Source organism: Bos javanicus, chromosome 12 (assembly GCF_032452875.1).
Source record: "Bos javanicus breed banteng chromosome 12, ARS-OSU_banteng_1.0, whole genome shotgun sequence".
Classification (NCBI taxonomy): Eukaryota; Metazoa; Chordata; class Mammalia; order Artiodactyla; family Bovidae; genus Bos; species Bos javanicus.
Window position 1 is genome coordinate 51,903,486 of NC_083879.1, and position 12,173 is coordinate 51,915,658.

A 12,173-nucleotide genomic window follows, 5' to 3' on the forward strand; every position below is an offset into this window, starting at 1 on the left:
TACATGACTACTGGAAAAACCATAGCTTTGACTAGACGGACCTTTGTTGGCAGAGTAATGTCTCTGTTTTTTAATATGCTATCTAGGTTGGTCATAGCTTTCCTTCCAAGGAGCAAGCATCTTCCAATTTCATGGCTGCAGTCACCATCAGCAGTGATTTTGGAGTCCCCAGAAAATCCATTGTTTCCCCAACTATTTCCCATGAAGTGATGGGACCAGATGCCATGATCTTAGTTTTCTGAATGTTGAGTTTTAAGCCAACTGTTTCACTCTCCTCTTTCATTTTCATCAAGAGGCTCTTTAGTTCTTCTCCCCTTTCTGCCATAAGGGTGGTGTCATCTGCATATCTGAGGTTACCAATATTTCTCCCAGCAATCTTGATTCCAGCTTGTGCTTCATCCAGCCCAGTATTTCTCATGATTTACTTTGCATATAAGCTAAATAAGCAGAGTGACAATATGCAGCCTTCACATACTCCTTTCCCAATTTTGAACCAGTCTGTTGTTAGGTATAATAACATCTAAATCTTAAAGTAGCTGTGAAAATGATGAGAAAGATGAGAATAGAGAAATTAAGCGATTTTCCTAAGATCACACACAGCTAAGTAGAAGAAACAAGTTTCGATCTAATTCTTGTAATTCCAAATTCCTGCAACTTTCCACAATATCACACCACCTCTCAGGGTGCCCAGGATGACATGCAGAGAGAAGGCACCAGAGAAGAGCAAGACACAAACAAAGGCAGTGTTTCTATTCTTGGAAGAAGACATGGACCTTTGGGGGTCCTGGGATAACCAAAAGAAGATGGATTCTGTTTGATTCTCAGAATTATAGGAAATCATATTTGTGACACATTCAGCTGGACATCATGGAAACTGACAAAGAGTTTCTAATCAACAGTGCTCGACATACCATAGAACTTAAAAAAAAAAAAAAAAAAAGAAGGAAAGAAAACTAAAAAACAAGATAGTGAAAAAACTGAGTCAGTTAATGAACTCTATGAACCATATGAGGCTTCCCTGGTGGCTCAGTGGTAAAGAATCCACCTGCCAATGCAAAAGATATGGGTTCAATCCCTGGGTCAGAAAGACTCCCCTGGAGAAAGAAATGGCAACCTGCTCCAGCTTCTTGCCTGGAAAGTCTCATGGAAAGGAGGAACCTGGTGGATTACCATCCATAGGATTGCAAAGAGTTGGACACGACTGAGTGACTAAAGAACAAAGAACTGTATACTGTATAAGAAAAGCTATTCCACCCAGTTAATACAGTTTACAGTCCACTCCTAGCTTCAGCCTCCTTCAAACACCTCAAATACTTACATTTTATGACAAAAGATGAAGGTTCACTTCAGGAAAGTTGGGATAAGTGATGTTGCCCCTTGGTTATAAGCTTGACCAGGGCAGGAAGACCAGCAGTTTTAGAGACCACTTTGTAACACTAGCTGGCGCATGCTGAGTTAACTCAATAAGTCTTTCTTGAATTGAATTCAGTCCAATTGCTACTATGACCTTCATCCATAATGCAAAGATATATGACCCTCCTGTTTTCTCCTGAGCTCTTAATTAACATCTAGCAATATTCCATTTGACATGCCTTTGGATCCCACCCAAATTAAGCATCTGCAAGGCAAAGTCCCAAAGTCACACAGATCAGACATATCAGCTCAAGAAAAATGGAAACAGTTGCATCAAAAGGAATTTTTGTGCCTTATTTTAAATGATTAAATATATAAGATAATTTAATATATAAGATAATTCATGTTGATAGAGGGATTCAATATTATGTGATACTGACCTGGATTTAATGTAAAACATTTTTCTTTCTTCGTGGAATCCAGAAAATCTCATGGTGGTTTTCTTTGTGAGATATTACAGTCATCTAAAGAACATGTAGTCCAAAAGAGCAGGTGGGAGGTACAATCTTGTAAGATGGAGTCTCAAAGCCACATGTCATCACTCTGAATCTTTGGTGTCACCCTGCAGGCTACCTCTCACAGCTTTCCTCCATAAAGCCAAGTTTTTGAAGCTGAAATAACATTGTTCATAAGACTATATAAGTACAACTACTTTTCTGTAAATCTATTTGGAAATGTATGTCAAAACCTTATAATACATCCATCGTTTGACTGAATATTTCCTCTTCTCGGAATCTATTGGCAAAACCAATACAAAATTGTAAAGTTTAAAAATAAAATAAAATTTTAAAAAAATTAGTACTGTAAAAAAAAAAAGAAAAGAAAAAAAAGAAATAATCAAAAATGCAAAGAAAAGTTTGTATTAAAAGAAAAAAAAAGTTTGTCTTTTATAAATAAAAGACTCAGAATAACAAAATGGTCAATTAAATTCAGGTGCATTCATTGATACTAAGACTCACCTGTCTCCATTTTAACATCTTTGAAATTGGAATATGTTTTATAGTAGCTGGCATCTTATTATCCCCATCAGCCAGGCAATAGCCACTAAGTAGCCGTCATTGGCAGGCAAGCCTTAACTTGGTCACAGATGTTCATCTTGTCATTACTTCGGTTGAATGATGGACATTACACATGTTGCTTTCACTGCCATTTAAAAGTAACACAGTGATTCAGTATTGAGATGAAAAGTTATTGTATAACCATGTAAACAGAACTGCAGCAGGTAAATTTTATATTGGTGAAGCAAATATTCATCATAGGAGAAATGGTTACTATTCCATATTTTGTTCCAAAGGAAATAAACATCATGTGTTTTATGGAACCTAAATAGATGAAACAGTGCTACATTTTGTTTTCTGAGGAATATGCAAAAGAAGCATCTCCTACATGCCAAGTAGTGCAACTCTTAGGCAAAAGAATGGCCAGATGCTTAGAAGAGATGAAAGAAATGTCAAAGCATCAAAAGGCTAGTGTAAGTCACAAATGTGTTTCAGGAGATCATGAAGGCTTTGTGTCATAGCTTAATTGAAAACATCTTTTTCCTTTCATAGTAGTGTGTAGAATAATGTGTTCTATAGTCAACAGCATCTTAAAATCATTTAAAATAAAGACTTCCTAGAGACAAAAAAAAAACTCTGGGCTTAAATAAAAATATAAAAAAAGAATAAAAGATTGCAAACTCACAACTATGTAAGATAACTTTTAAATAGTGTGGAAAAGTGAAAACAAATATGTTAAAATGTGTAAAAATCTGTAAAGTGAGACTATGATTAATCTTTTCTTCTTCCTTTTTATGTTTCCAAGTCGGTTTTTTTAACTTATTTTTTTGTGTAATAGGGTATATTTTGTTTCTAATAATAAAAGACAAAATTAGAGATTTTCTTTTTTATTAAAATATGACTTACAATGTTGTGCTAATTACTGCTGTATTGCAAAGCAATTCAGTTATATATGTGTACATTCTTATTTTAACAAGAGTGTGTTTTTTAATCAGCTCAAAATGATATTTAGAATATTAAAAACAAGGGTGGAAATTTACCCTCATGCACTCATCACTTCCTTTATAACCATTATTGTATGTGTCTAAGCCTGTTTTGAATCTGCTCATATTTTATATCCTTATTCTTCTGCGAGGATAGTTCTATAGATTCTATGAGATACAGTCAATAGATTCACAAGCTTCCACTTCTGTCTCCTGCCTGGTGTTCTTAAATCCGGCCCATGCATGTCAACCCAATCTATATTCTTCACACTTTAATTATGTTCAATCGAACTTTCTTGGCCTTTGCTATCCCAACCACAAAAGCTAACTTACTACATTTTTTCTAACTATTAACGCTCTCTCTGATAAAGGACCTTTCCAACTCATCTTTCTTAGAACTTATAATTATTCCGAGTTCACTACCCAAGGCTACTCTGAGATCAGATGAGTTTATTTCCAAGTTATTTATCCAGTTGTGGTATCTTTCGATTTCTTTTCTGTATGAAAGAAAACTAAAAGGAACAAAAGAGGAAACACATCTTTTCCCAGATATATTATTGATCAAAGGGCCTTCTAGCTGGTATAGTTTGCAGCCATGGGCTTTTGGATGGTAACCTTAATGTCATTCACTAGAATCTCTGAGGTCACTGAGAAGATGAATCAGGAGAGCATAAGGTGAAGGTGGAACAGAGATAAGAAAACATAGAGCCTGAAATAAACCTCAGAACCAGGGGACCCTGAACAAGCTGGATTCATGCTGGGGAATAATGTATCCCCAGGCCCAGCTCTTTCTCAGTTTCACTGTATTTACAAAATCTGTCCATTCTCTGGTCTCTCTCATTCTTCTACAGTTGAAAGAAATTGTGCCCAACTGCCACAGGCAGCCTTGGAGTGCAAGCGGGAAGTAGGATGAACCCCAACGTCATATGTTGGGGCTCTTCATCAGTCAGTGCTGAGATGAGACTTCCTCCCAAGCAGCATCTCTACTTGTCCCTGCAGTTACCAAGACTGCATCCTTTGTACCTCAAGCACATGTGTACTTCTGTCACTCATGGTCTGAGGGTGGCCCTCTGGAACATATGGCAAGACTATCAGAGCAACCAGTTCCACAAAGGAAGGCCCCCAAACTAAGTTCTCCACTGGCACCATCAATCAGCTGAGTCCTAAAAGGAAGCTCTGTTTTCATTTCAGTCCCCCCACAAGTCTATGTATTTGATGGTAAAATTATAAAATCATCAATGCATTTAACCTGTAGCCCATAATCATGTTAACTCCCTATTTGTACCTCATCCCACCCCAAACTGGGTTTCCTTGATGGTTCAGTGGTAAAGAATCCACCTGCAATGCAGGAGACCCAGGTTCGATCCCTAGGTCTTAAAGATCTCTTGGAGAAGGGAATGGCTATCCACTCCAATATTCTTGCCTGGAGAATTCCATGGACAGAGGAGTTTGTTGGGCTACAGTCTATGAGTCAGATACGACTGAGCAAGTAACACACACTCACACACAACCCCCAACTAGTTAAAATAATAAATAAATAAAATCTGACTTGATGCTACTCACCCACAACTTATAATAAGTATCTGAGATGTTCTGAGATTGAAGTTCAAGACTTGCTTTGGCTGGAGTTGGACTCTCCCTGGAGATTTGGACAGGAGGCTTGGCAGGAAGTGACAGGATGCAGAGATGCCATGGCAATCTAGAGCTTACCTCACGTCAGAGACACGACACATGGGGTCAGTGTAGGGAGGGGAATATCCATCCAGAGCAGAAATCTGAAGGAGGTGGGAGAGAGGTCTGCCACAACTGCCTTGTCACCGTCACATGAAGACTTAGACTCTGTCAAGTTGAATCTGCCAAAAATTGTAAAATAAGGATACGTCTCATTGCTCTGTCATGTGTGAGATGTTCATTAGCATTTCATGCAGGCAGGCAGAAAATTGCTGGGGAAGGAAGAAATCACATCCCGAGCTCATCCCCCATCTAAGCACTGCAAATTTGGCATTTATGCACAGGAGGAAATGGTACCCTGCTGGCAACAGGTTCTTCATCAACCCAACCTGCAGTGAAAACACAAAGCAAGAAAAAGACACTGCGTCTTGATTGCTCTCAGTACCTTGTGAGTACCCATCAGTCTTAGGAAGAGTTCCTGGAATTGTTACAGAAACTCTCTGCTCACCTGAAGCACTGTGCTCCCTACCTGAATTCTGTTTAATTCATTAGAATTATTAATAGAAATCTGGAGAAATAGGGGAAGAGGGAAGGAAAAGCATTATTGTATCCAGAGCACTAGAGCGAGGCTGGATATCATCCCTGTCCCAGCCTTGTTCTCCCAGGACTTTTCAGTAGAGAAGCTCTCTCTTGAATCATGTAGGACTCCACAGCCCCAAATGATAAACCAGCCTCGATGCCAGATTTGACTTTCATCACTCAGGTTATGGGGGTCCTTCCTACTCTGCAGGTTCCCAATTGTCCATGGCAACAGGGAATACACACAAAGCAAAGGAAGGCAAGCCCTTTAAACACTTTGTCTCATCTTTCAACACACCTTTTAGCAGAACTGATTGACATGGAACAAAACAGACTGTTTGAAATTGTACCCATTCCTCTTTTAATTGCCCTCCTTTTGATAGGAGAGTGACAAGCAGAGATGTAGTCTAAAGGCTGACTGTCCAAGGGGTGACCAAGTGGGCTGGATAATCGGTACCTTTCGCATCTGAGTCACTTCCCAGGTGGCGCTAGTGATAAAGAACTCGCCTGCCAATGCAGGCAGACATAAGAGAGGAAAGTTCGATCCAGAGGTCAGGAAGATCCCCTGGAGGAGGATCCAGGAGGAAGAAGACCCTCTGGCAACCCATTCCAGTATTCTTGCCTGGAGAATCCCATGCACAGAGGAACCTGGCAAGCTACAGTCCATGGGGTCGCAAAGAATCAGATACAGCTGAGCGAGTTAGCATGTAGGTACACACACTTCCAAGATGAGGACTTTATCTTGTGGGAACCTGGGCTGACCAGTCTGTGGCCTAAATGATGCTTAGCATTACAAATGGATGCTGAAGAGGAGGACAAAATAAGAAGCTATTACATTCTCTTAAGTGTGTGTCTTTGAATTGACTGTCATCTACCACTAAACACCCTCATGTTGCTGCTTGGAAGGGACTGACAGCTCTCAGCTGCTGCCGTCACCAATCCTTCCATGCTGACACCCCAGATCAGATCATAGCACCAAACCTTAGCATGCCTTTCTTTTTATTCTATACCAGGATTTATGCCACATCATCCTGTTCTAATGGTTCATCAAGTAACAAAAACCAAAAGGAACAACCAGAGAATATTCTTTAGCCATTTAAAAACCACAGCGTTGCAGAACATGCAATGATATGGGAAAGTGCTCATCATATAGTATGCAATGAAAACACCCAGAGATAAAATTATGCATGCAATATGATCTAATTGGATTATACATATGTATGTGTGTGTGATTCCAAAATACTAATCTTGAACATTTCTTGACAAAGTGGTTAAGGGTAATTTTGATTTTTTTCTTCATACTTTCAAAAGTGTACTAAATTGAGCATGTATTATTAATTTTTTAAATCTGGCTGTGCCTGGTCTTAGCTGCAGCATGCAGGATCTTTAGTTGTGGCATGCGGGCTTTTAGTTGTGGCATTCGAGATCTAGTTCCCTGACTAGGGATCAAACCCGGGTCCCCTGCATTGGGAGCATGGAGTCTTAGCCACTGGACCACCAGGGAAGTCCTGAACATGTATCATTTTTATAAGCAGAAAAAAAAATAATCTTTTCAAACTGCTACACAGAGGTAAGATGGTCCTCAGTTTAAACCAGCACGTTATTGTTTATTTACACCACATTCTACGCCACTAATTTCATTTCCTATTCTCTGGATTTCCCAAGACCCATATGGTTCAACTTTGTTTCTGGCGTCCAGGATGCAAATGAAGCAAGCAGGCTGACTTTTGGGTGACTTCTCAGTTCACCATGTGTCAGGAAGCAGAAGGAGCCAGAAGAACTGGCTCTGAGTCCCCATCCTGCCCCCCAAATGCAATCAGGGACCTTGGAAATCCCTGAGCATCTGGGCCAAACTCTCTCCACGTATGAACTGAAAGGTTGGGCCCTCGCTTGAAATGTCTGCTTTCCATGAGCTGCTAGATCCAATTGCAGCAGAAAGTTCTAATTGCCGTGAACGTGAGGGTGCTGCAAAGTTCCTTCACAGAGTGATTTTCATTCAACCGGAAGTGGTGAAAGCCAAGTCATCAATATTCAGGAGATCCAACATGCTGTTTTATATCAGAACAAACCTCTTAGGCAAAATATTCAATGCAGATGTAAATACAGTCCAAGTATCTACAGTATTGAAATAGGCAATGTGGTCTTTGAGAAACCTAAATCAAGTAGTATAGCAAACACAAATAAGGAGTTAGCTTTATATCCAATATTTAAGTTTGGGCTTCCCTGGTGGCTCAGACAGTAAAGAATTTGCCTGCAATGCAGGATACCTGGGTTCGATCCCTGGGTTGGGAAGATCCCCTGGAGAAAGAAAGAAATGGCTATCCAATCCTGTATTCTTACCTGGGAAATTCCATGGACAGAGGGGCCTGGTGGGCTACAGTCCACGGGGTCACAAAGGGTAGCACACGACTGAGTGACTAATATTTTCACTAAGTTTAATCATCTGAATTCACTTGAATCATCAGGTGACTCAGGTACAAATACGTGGAATGATTACAATGACCCGATCTGAACAAGTAGTTGGAGAAAATATAACCCTTCCCTTGAATGGAATTATTGACATTGTAAATTCTGAAAATTATACAAGCAATACATAAAATCACTGCAAAATAAAATTCATACCATGCAATATTTTCACAGAGTGAAAAATGGAAATTCTCCTTGAAGTCTCACTCTCTGCCCACCCATTCCTCTATCCACAGATAATCTGTTTTAGATCCTTTCCATTTTAAACGTACATATCTCTACATGGTTCCTATCACTTGCTCCCTAAGTTCCACAAGAATATCTATAAATACCTCAAATCTTTGTCCCATCAAATGTAACCAAAAACGACATTTTTTTTTTACTAAAATGAGATCACTGTTTTTCAAAGAAATGTTCCTTATTTGTAGCCTCTACAATTGATGCTGACCATTATTTTCTCTTTGCTCATTTGGTTATCTTTAAATAATTAGTAAATAAACATGAATATTAGAGAAAAAAAATGTTACTGGGACAGCAAGAACAGTCAAAAGCCCCTGCCTGTGCAGTTTTTGGTCTCCCAGATACAAGCATATGCCAACCTTTATCAGCTCAGACTCATAACTGAGCTCAACAGATGCCCCGGGTCAGCTCCCATGTGAAAACACATCCTGCCTGTGGGCACTGCCAGGGAATAGCATCACAACTCTTCCTTCTCTGCAAAACCTGGACAGAGCTTCGGGTCCAAGAGGAAGGATCAGATGATTTTGCAGGCGCTAGAAGTTCAGAAATGGCACTTAGAGACCAGTCCCTGAGGTTTCATTATTTAAATGCTGACATGGACAATTGACTGCTGGCAAAACCAATTCTGTGCAAAGATCACTTAAGTATAGAGCTCACCTAAGAGCAGAAGAAAACAAGCAGCGGTCTCCAGCCTATAGGTCATGAACTGATGCCTCCCGTCAGATGACCGAGGGCATTAGATTACAGCGCACAATAGATGTAATGTTCTAGGAGCATCCCGAAACCACCCCCTCCCCCTGGTCCAAGGAAAACTTGTCTCCCCTGGTGTCAAAAAGCCTGGGTACCACTGGTTTAAGGAGTTAAATATAATTAACCAGACAGCTCAGGCCCCCAAAACTGTTACACTGGGCTCACAGAGGGGAAATGATGCTTTTTGTTAAAGTGGAGGAAATACACTCTATCTGCTAATAAAAATGATCACTTATTGAGTATTTCCTGTTCTAAGCATCTTATGTAAGTTAAACAATGCAGTTTCACAACAAACCCAGACAAAGGTGCTATATTAAAGATGAGGAAATGCAAGAACTCAGAGTTGGTCAGCTTCATCTTGAGAGGATCTGGGCTCTCCCTCCTAGTGGCAAAATGGCTGCAGCAGTGTCAGCCTTTACATCTCAATCACCACACTATTCAGAGGAGAAGAAATTCTCTTCTGGGATCCACATTCTCATTGGCCTGATTGTGTTATGTGCTCATTTGTTATGGACAGGGAGACTGAGGTGTGCAGATTAGAACAAGCCAATCAGAGCCATCGGGTTATATACTAGGAGGTATAAGTAGGATTAATGTCACTTAAATTTCCAGGGGGATAATGGATGCTGGACAGGTGAACACCAAATGTGTACTACAGTATTCACGAGCCAGAAAAGAAAAATTTTCCTACAGTGTAACTATAATCATAGTTTAGCTTGAAACTCTTAATTCCTTATTGGTATTATTTGTTCTAAAACAATATTTTCTCCATGGAGTCACTTATATATATATATTTCATTCTATCTCCTCTTCCCCAGAATTTATTTTTCCTAAGGACAATACGTTTGCCATACATAGTGAGCACTCTTAGGCATATATGTGATCATTACTTTTATAATAGGAAATATGACAGTGGAAAACTAGGACTATCATATACTCTTTGATTAGAGGAAAATCAAGATTTCAAATCAGAAGCTTCTTCCTACCTAGTTATCTTATGTATGTGTTATTTTACCCCTAAGTTATGGATTTAGTGTTTTGCTTCAGTTCAGTTCAGTTTAGTTGCTCAGTTGTGACTCTTTGCGACCCCATGGACTGCAGCACACCAGGCCTCCCTGTCCATCACCAACTCCCGGAGCCTACTCAAACTCATGTTCATCGAGCCAGTGATGCCATCCAACCACCTCATCCTCTGTCATCCCCTTCTCCTTCTGCCTTCAATCTTTCCCAGCATCAGGGTCTTTTCAAAAGAGTCAGCTCTTCACATCAAGTGGCCAAAGTATTGGAGTTTCAGCTTCGAAGTCAGTCCTTTCAATGACTATTCAGGACTGATTTCCTTTAGGATTGACTGATTGGACTTCCTTGCAGTCCAAGGGACTTTCAAGAGTCTTATCCAACACCATAGTTCAAAAGCATCAATTCTTTGACGCTCAGCTTTCTTTATAGTCCAACTCTTAAACCCATACATGACTACTGGAAAAACCATAGCCTTGACTAGACGGACCTTTGTTAACAAAGTAATGTCTCTGCTTTTTAATGTGCTGTCTAGGTTGGTCATAACTTTTCTCCCAAGGAGTAAGTGTCTTTTAATTTCTTGGCTGCAGTCACCATCTGCAATGATTTTGGAGCTTAAAAAAAATAAAGTCTGCCACTATTTCCACTGTTTCTCCATCTATTTGCCATGAACTGATGGGACCAGATGCCATGATCCTAGTTTTCTGAATGTTGAGTTTTAAGACAACTTTTTCACTCTCCTCTTTCACTTTCATCAAGAGGCTCTTTAGTTCTTCTTCCCTTTCTGCCATAAGGGTGGTGTCATCTGAGTATCTGAGGTTATTGATATTTCTCCCAGCAATCTTGATTCCAGCTTACACACAAGCAAAGCACACAAGTGAAATCAGAACTGTAGGAGTCCTTATGAAGTGCTCAGAATTATTCCTCTGCTTTTATTCTAAACAGATAATTAGCTATCCAATTTAAAAGATGTTCTCAAATGGAGATGCCACAGCATTCTTTGGGAACACACTTTAAAGTTTAATGACCTTCCCTATCAGTGTGATGCTTATATTGAAACTAATGTTTAATTCAAGTTAATCCCACAAATATTTGTTAAATGTGACCATCTTGATGATGCCTATGTCTCAATAGAAAACATCCTCTATGTAGCCTTCATAAACTAGAAGACCACAGTTATACATAAGTTAATCAACACATATGTATTTGAGCATCTGTGCTAGGAATGGAGGCTTGCAAACAAGTATAAACATTATTCTCAACCTTACCTCTCCTGGATACATGGCTGAAATCCATTTTCCTGGTTCTTCATCGTTTCCATGGCTTTCCTCTGGACCTTCTGCTAGTTTTCCACAGCTATGATAAATGGATGTCTCACAATTGACTCCACAAATAGAAACAGCCAAATGGATTCTAGAGAAAAAAAAAAAAAGTAGCTTATTTTGGGAAGCAGAATCCCAACCACAACACTGGCATTAGGTTGTGCTTGCACTGGAAAAGAAAAACAAATATGAAATGGAAAATGTGAACATAATAGATATCACCTAATAATCCAGGGAGAAACACCTCATGTAATGGTTACTAGGGATGACTAATCCAATAAATCCCTTGGCTAACACCAGCTGTCCATAACTGAAACAGACTAGCAAACATTCCCAGTCCAACAACATACATACCGGCTGCTAAGAAGGACTAATTCTATCAGAGCCCAAGCAGTTCCAAAGTTCATTCAGTTCTGTTCCTGAAGAAGTTTCAGAAACATTGTAGACCTCTCCATTGTGATTTAAAGCTGCAGAAAAGGCATAGTAAGGGATGACTGAGGTCATCTTGTTTAATGCAAGAACCCCTCTATACCTGTGGTTATCCATCAGCCCAGCAACGGGAAACTGAGCATGGCTGTTCCAATGACAAATATTGGAAAGCCATTCTTCACACTAAGTCAAAGTCCTTACGACCCTCCACTCTGCCATTCTCACCAAAATATGTCTAAGTCTTCTCCCAATGACGAGCCTTTAAACAGGAAGTCAGCTATCATATTCCCTTCTTAGTCATATTTCCT

The 12,173-nt window shown here is 39.7% G+C and overlaps 1 long non-coding RNA gene across 4 annotated transcripts in view; it reads right to left on the reverse strand.

The window, feature by feature from the left end:
- The window catches only part of LOC133258481 (uncharacterized), an 80,474-nt gene extending 68,359 nt beyond the window's left edge, over positions 1–12,115 (reverse strand). The window contains exons 1-5 of one of the 4 annotated variants that reach the window (XR_009740042.1): positions 11,791–12,115; positions 11,383–11,527; positions 4,958–5,247; positions 2,373–2,556; positions 1,794–2,024 (exon numbers count right to left, since the gene is read on the reverse strand). This is a non-coding gene — a long non-coding RNA (uncharacterized LOC133258481). The remainder of the gene's footprint in view (positions 1–1,793; positions 2,025–2,372; positions 2,557–4,957; positions 5,248–11,382; positions 11,528–11,790) is intronic. The other 3 variants (XR_009740043.1, XR_009740040.1, XR_009740041.1) reach the window with 3 other exon arrangements.
- Between the last annotated feature and the right edge of the window lie 58 nt (positions 12,116–12,173).